We start from the raw sequence: 7,658 nt of genomic DNA, 5'->3' as shown, positions 1-7,658 counted from the left end.
ATGGCAGCCAGCTCAATGCGACCACACCTTTTGTGGACTGTAAAACAGCTGCCACCAGTTTTGTCAAGGCGCGGCCAAATGGCCTTTCAGCTGCCCTATGTGCGCTCCACCACTGACCGAGCGCCGAGTATGGAGAGCATGGTAACATTGCTATTTTGCAGGATAAATAATCATGAGGAGTGGCCAGGCCACCGTGCCCCAATGTTGGTCAAACAATTTGCACATCACAGATCACTTGCACAGTAATAGAGTGGAAGAGTGTTTTTCTGTTCACATAAGCAAAGTCATTATCAGATGTGCCTCATAGCAATGTAAGTGCAGTCAATGGCTCCGATTACATTTAGAAATATGCTCATCGCTGACGACTTGCAGTTTAATGTTTGCCTGCTCACCAAAAAATGAAAGGAAATCGTATGTACCTGGGGCATATGGAGTGATACTGTTCCATTACAGTTGGCACGCGTGCAGGCTCCGGATGGCTGGGAATGTGGCTGATGACAGCCAGCTCTCTCGGAAAGCCCCCGTTGCGAAGAAGCCCAGCGTTGGTGAGAACTTGCAAGGGCTCAGGTAACGCTGAGTTCCTTAAGTCTCAAGTTCTAAAGCCGGCCCAAAACAGCACAGAGTTCCAATAAGTATACCTTGGCAACCTGAATCAACTCAATAGCCAGTCATCATCGTGGGCCAGCAAAAGTTTGGTTCGCGAATACACGCTCTCTCCGGATCTCCAATTGCGATTTCTTCAAGCAGTGCCAGAGCGACCCTTGTTCAACAACTATAGCCATATCTTTGACGCGTCCTTTAGTGCTACACCAATGTTTCCACCACTGTTCCCTTATTTACACATCAATCCACAGATCAATTGAGCAAGCCACACCCCCATGGGTGAGCCAGAGTCAGGCTCACAGAGAATAATGCATTTTTCCATGTCAGTATTGTGGTTGCACAGCCAAGTATATATTTCATATGTGGTAATAAATCCGGGCTGCGTGCAGTTAACCTATATACAGTGGGTGACAGCATTTCGTGACTGTGATTTGTCTTTCGTCTTGACACATCAAGTTTGAAGAAGTTACTAAGTGGGGCGGATTAAACAGTTAATAGAATATCCAGTTTGGAATTTGGCATTCGGATGTTGAATCATGACCAAAACATGATTAAAACCTTCTTCCATCCATCTTTATCCGCTTATCCGGTTATCGGGTCGCGTGGGGGGGCAGCAGCTCCAGTAGGTGGACCCACAAACTTCCCTTTCTGAGCCAAATCAACCAGCCTCGACCGCCAGGTGGAGGATATAATCTTTCCACACAGTCCAGGGTATTCCCCGAGGCTCCTCCAGGTGGAGTGCCTGGACAACCTCCTAGGAGGCGCCCAGGAGGCATCCTTACCACGATGCCCGAAACAACCTCAACTGGCTCCTTGCGACGCGCAGCAAGGAGCAGCGGCTCTCGACCGATCTCTAGGAAGACGCCAGCCCCCCTCCTGAGGAAAACCCATTTCAGCCGCTTGTCACTGGACCCTTTCTTGTCCGACCCAGCCTTCATATGACCATGACCATTAGAAGTCGTTACGTTACAGAGCCGTTATTTTTTAAATAACATAGTTTCCTTGAAACCAGTGTACGCAACGTTATAAGAGGCCCCTGGATGATTTCTAACAAATCTTCACCCTGGTAGGAGTTTCAAATGGTTTCTGTGACCGATACTGGTGATTATTGGACAAACTGCCTAACCACATAGAAAATTGCGGTTTGAACATCCCTGTTGTGTGCATGGGGCCTTAATAACCTCTGCAACTGGAACATCTCAGCTGTTCCAGTTGCTCTAACGATCACGCGCAGAGAGAGCACAGACAGTGAAGCACACAGAAAAGTCAGATGACCCATCCATTCATATCACATTAGAATTCATCTGCTGTGGATTCTGACCACAAATCAACACAAGTAACTTGGAACTCATAAAAATAATTTTAAAACAACAAATCCCATAATGCATCTAAAGTTGTGCAAAAACCAATTCTCCTCCTGCAACCTCAACGACCAACACAATACGCTGAGATAATTCCTGACTTTGGAATCAAAATAGTTCATAATGATCCTTTGTTCTTTTAATGTTGCTTGGCAAATGCCAGAAACTTGATATTGTCGACTCAAAGTAGGAAAATTAAAAGAATTTCAGCTTTTTAAAAAACTGTAATTATTTTATGTTATTGAATTATGAACTTGATTAATTTGACTAAACTCAAACATCACTGAACTATGCATTCATCATTCTAACATTGTGAGTGGTTTTAGTTGTTTTGATAATCTTGACAACAATGTCAGCCTTATCATATACAGAGGACAACTTTTCCCCAGACTTTCATAGATTATCAAGTATAATTTATATTCTTGATAGGTTTAATCTACAGTATGATGACCACATGAAGCAAAACTGTAAAGATATTGATTTAATTATACTAACAGCATTTCATAAAAATCAATCATACTCCATAGTGAGAAACATTCCAAATGTAATTTGTTCATGCTGTAAAGTTACTTAATCACGTCTATGACCGTGAGTTTGTTCCAAAGTTTTATACATACATTGTTTAAAATAATCCTAAAAGTGTTCTGCAGTCATCATTAGAGAGCTGCCAACATTTTAAGAAAAGGTGTACTGTAAAGAGACACTTTGATAATGACAAACATGAAAACTGATTTGATGAACACATCTTTATTGTCTTAAAACACTGAAATAATATAGAAAGATTGCAACAAGCTGGTAAATATCGCTATTGAAAGATATCACGTTAAATACAGAGATAGTTGCAGAGAGCAGACTGAGACCAGTATCAGAGTGAAACCAGTAGCAGAGTCCCAGTGAGTCAGGTCAGGGACTGGGAACACGGTCTTCTTCAGTGTCTCTGAGAGCGAGGAGTCTGGGAGCCCTGGGAGGCCTCACAGGTCACAGAGCCAACCTGCCCACGGTCTGCAGGGAGCATCAGGGTTACGGCTCCGATGTAGTGGCCGTCCTCCCCAGCACCCGCGGGCTCCTGCTCTCCTCCAGCTGCTGAGCGCTGCTGCTGCCGTCACCTTCCAGGCCAGACTCCAGTCTGAGGGGAGCCTTGTTGCCAGGCACATGAGCGTGCCTTCCCCTTCAGCAGCTCCTCACTGGAGGGGGCAGCACCGTCAGGGTGTGGGCAAACTCGACCACTGCGGACGAGAGAGAGAGAGAGATAGTAAATTCATATGGGCACTAACTCTAGCCTGTTGGCTGCAGAAGAGGGGATCTATTCTGCTGGTCTTCCTCAGATTGGGCATCAACGGGTCTAAAACGTTTCACTCCCTCTCTGAGCCAGTAGCCATGGCAACAGACAGGCTCATCATGCTGAACCGTGACAACAGACAGTTTCAGTACTAAAGATAAAGATGAAACTAACTTTCAGATTTAATATTCAAATAGTACACATAAGATGAGGAGAGCTTGGTGAGGTTTTACTGTTTTAACTTCATTACACACATTTCTCGTATCAAACTAAAACCTCGTGAATGATTATTTCTTGTTGTGTTCATGTAAGCCGATAATCACTGAAGTCAGGCTTCATTACTGAAACATCCAAAGAAAGATGTGACACTCATTCCTTTTGAAACTATGTATTCATAAAATATGTCCAATACTTCAGATCATTATTCAGGAGAAAGAGGATATACTTATTCCATCTACACTGAACCAACTATCGCAGAGTTCTGGAGCCAGAATATAAAAACATAACTGTTTACAAATTTTCCTTCAGACAGAGTAATGCTGAGTAGTTTGCTCCAACGAACTGATAAGACTTTAGAAAGTTTTAGAGCAAAAAGATTATCGGAGGTGGTTTGTGGGTTAACGATGCTGAGCCTCATGAATCAATGCTGATATATTACATTTAAAAAATCTACAAAACAATGCTTTATAATTATATGTGTTCAAATGGAACAAAGTAAGATTGAGTGGTTAAGGAGGAAAATGTACTTAAGTTAACATCCAGTCTGGTCCTCCACCGAACGTGTACCACAGTGATACAAAAGTCATTGAGCCGCCGTACAAAAACCTCTCACTGTAGAGAGACACGTGCTCTCTGACTTGACACAACAAAACTCACCAAAACACATTCCCGTTTACACATTATACTTAGAACTGGTTAAAAAGTGGTTAAAAGAGCACAACCTGTAAAAATTTCGAACATTTTATTGTGAATTTTTAAATATCTACAAAACTTATTTTCTCCTTCAGAGAAAATAATGAAACAAGTTCTTTCTAAGAAATTTTTCAATAAATTATACCAAAAACGTTATCAGAAACACATGTTATTGTGAGATCATGATGAATGATACATATAATTTGCGGTAATTTGTCCCACAGTGATGTTGTTTGTGTGGTAGTGAATTAGAGAAAATTCAAAAAAATATCTGGAAGACTTTTTCTGCATCAAACTCAAACAAGACTCATTCACAGGAGCAGTGAAACATCCTAATCAATACTCTGATAACGGGATTTGATCCATTGATGAACAGCATCATCAGAGTAAATCCAAGCCCTGTTGGACAGTCGAAGCATTCATAAGAGCCATTTGCCAGCGCACATGCTCCAGTGCTCGGGGACTTTATAGTCCTGAGAGTTGGACACTGGAGGATGACACAGTGTCCTTTCATGACAACAGAAGACACGAATCCTCCTCATCAAAAACATGACTTTGATCTCCGTCCTCATCTGACTCTCCTCCGTGCTGTGCTTCACAGGTAAGTCCAGAGAAATCAAAACTCTCTCTCTATGAAACTTCGTCCCTCTGAAATGAAGCCGAACTAAACCAGACTGCCTAACAATGCATGTTTTGTGCTCTGTGTCCTCAGAGTCCAGAGGCAGGTTCACAGTGACTCAGCCTGGAGCATGAGCTTGCCTCGTGGGAGGCTCGTCTCCATCAGCGTGGGACCAGTTCAGGATATTCACCATTAACAACTATTAGCCTGGTACACCAGACGAGATACATAAAAATACATCTATACTTCAATTGTTTCCGTAAAACAATGATGTGCAAAACAACAAAGCCAGAATCTTGGCGTTATTGGACTCGACCTGAATTTTAACAGCCGCCATTAAGTCAGTAACAAAATCTGTCTATATCACATAAAAATATATCAAGGTAAAAGGATTCATGTGTCAACAGGATTTGGAAAAAAACTGTCCATGCTTTTATCCAGTAGACTTGACTTCTGCAACGGTTGTCTTTACAGGTATCCTAAAAAGTCTCTTAAACAGCTGCAGCTGATTCAGAACGCTGCTGCCGAGTCCTCACCAACACCAAGAAAGTAGATCACATCACTCCCAGTCCTGAAGGCCTACACTGGCTTCCTGGCGCACAAACAGATAGATTTTAAATACTCCTGTTGGTTTATTAATCTTTAACGTTTAGACCAATTTCCTGGGAACTGCTAGTAATCTATGACCCACAGAATCTTTTAAGGTCATCAGGACAGGTCTGTTCCTCCCAGAGCGGGACTAAAAGCTGCCATTCAGGTTCTATGCTCCACATATCTGGAAAACAAACTTCCAGTAAAACGTAGGTCAACACCTCATATCAGCTCTTTAAATCAAGGCTGAACACTTTTTTTAACACGTGCTTTTGCTAACACATTGCACTCCATGTGAATTCACCTGGATTAATCTACTTTATTCTATTTAATCTGTATTTATTGTATTTATGTTGTATAACCACTTTTAATGTGTTTATGACTTTTTTAACTGGGTTTTGTGTGTTTTAGTGAAGCACTTGAATTGCATTGCTGCTGAACTGTGCTATACAAAAACGTTGCCTGCCCTGACAAGACGTAATGTCCTTTACCTCTTATATTTCTACTGATCCCTCATCTGAATGGATTCAACGTCGGCAGCGCAGTATCAAGCATGTGTTCAGAGTCACCACAATAATCTGGTATGCAGATTACTTTAATTTAACACTATAATGAGTTAGTTTTTTTCTTAAAGGCCATAACGTATCAGGAATTAAAGCATGTTTTCTGGCTCCTATTCCTCCCTCAAACTCTTGTTTTAATCCTTAACTGACTGACTTAACATTGAACCCTTGTGGAATCCACAAACTAGTTTCAAACTTAAAACATATTTCACAATTGAACCATTGTTCTACCATGTATAAATGCATGATGGAGAAAACAGAATCCTTGTGTTTATATATGTGACTGAGATTTAACAATAGAAGTAGTATTTCCATCTTCTCAAAACCATTTAATTTTTATACCATGACTCGTCATCTCAGCTGAAAAGTGGCTTTACTCTCTTTACAAAGCACGATACATTTAATGGAAAATAACAAATGCATTTAAACCTGCACCCCCCTTGGACGTGTTTGTATGTTAGTCAATGTCAACCATTTCTGGCCTTAACTTTCTTTTGTGTTTTCTACAATACGTGTTGAACGTGAAACACCCTGTCCCTGTTGGAGTCAGTCAGAGCATTCCATAGAGAGCCACTTTGCATCAGCAGCACCATGCTCCAGTGCTCTGGGAACTTATAGTCCGATGAGTTGGACACCTGGAACGACAGCTTCCTTCATGAAACAGAAGACACAGAAATCCTCCTCATCAAAAACATGACTTTGATCTCCGTCCTCATCTGGACTCTCCCTGCTGCTGCTTAACAGGTAAAGTCCAGAGAATCAAACTCCTCTCCTCTATGACATCGTCCCTCTGAAATGAAAGCCGACTAAACATGATGACTGCTTATGTTTTTGTCTCTGTGTCCCAGAGTCCAGAGGCACAGGTACACAGTGACTCAGCCTGGAGCAGTGAGCTCTGCTGTGGAGGCTCTGTCTCCATCAGCTGTGAGTCAGCCTAACGTTTTTTTGGGGGTTTCAAGTGGAAAACATTATTGCACTGGTACCAAAGAAAGAAGGGGAAACTCCCAAATAACTTAATTTCCGAGCTGATGAACGAGATCAGGGATTTCAGGTCGTTTTAACAGTGGCAGTGGACAAACTCTGACTTCACTTGACCATCAGTGGAGTCCAGACTGAAGATGCAGCAGTTACTACTGTCGAGTTAGCGTATCAACAGTCATGGGTGTTCACACAGGGACGAAAAGCCGTCATACAAAAACCTCCCTCAGTCAGACTGACAGAAAAATGAACTGACTGCTGCAGGGGAAGCTACTGCAGAGACGATACCACTCACTGAGACAGACACACCCACACACACACACACACTGCAGTGTGCTGCACAATGTGGATAAGAAATGTGGTGTGCCTCCGCCACAGCAGGAAGCAGAGATGAAGGAACCCGACCCGGGGCCACCGAACACTAGGCCCAACGCAGCAGCCTCACAGCTTCGGACGGAGGTCACACAAAGAATGTGAAAAGGCTAGACAAGAGGCATTTACTTTTTGAGGTGTTTTTTATTTAATATTTTATATAAAATTAACAAAATTACATAATTGGTTCAGACTGGTTCTTGTGCATAATTTGGACAACAAGTTAGTTGTGGTGTATTTCATACTTACCAGGATAAATGTTTGAGTCCCCCTCACATGCTGGCAGAACTCCAGCTATAAGTTCCTCACCGATGATTGCAGCCACCCTTTCCTCCTGTGGTGTCAGCGCAGGTGCTCCCGACCCCCCCCCCCCCCCCCCC

At 42.5% G+C, this 7,658-nt stretch overlaps 1 pseudogene; it reads right to left on the bottom strand.

Annotated features, from left to right (window-relative positions):
• Nucleotides 1-2,692: 2,692 nt before the first annotated feature.
• LOC116692392 (immunoglobulin kappa light chain-like) overlaps nucleotides 2,693-7,658 on the bottom strand; it is a 27,025-nt pseudogene continuing 22,059 nt past the window's right edge.

Source organism: Etheostoma spectabile, chromosome 7 (genome assembly GCF_008692095.1).
Source record: "Etheostoma spectabile isolate EspeVRDwgs_2016 chromosome 7, UIUC_Espe_1.0, whole genome shotgun sequence".
Lineage (NCBI taxonomy): Eukaryota > Metazoa > Chordata > Actinopteri > Perciformes > Percidae > Etheostoma > Etheostoma spectabile.
The sequence above is the reverse complement of the archived record's forward strand: the minus strand, read 5'-3'. Positions and strand labels throughout refer to the sequence as shown.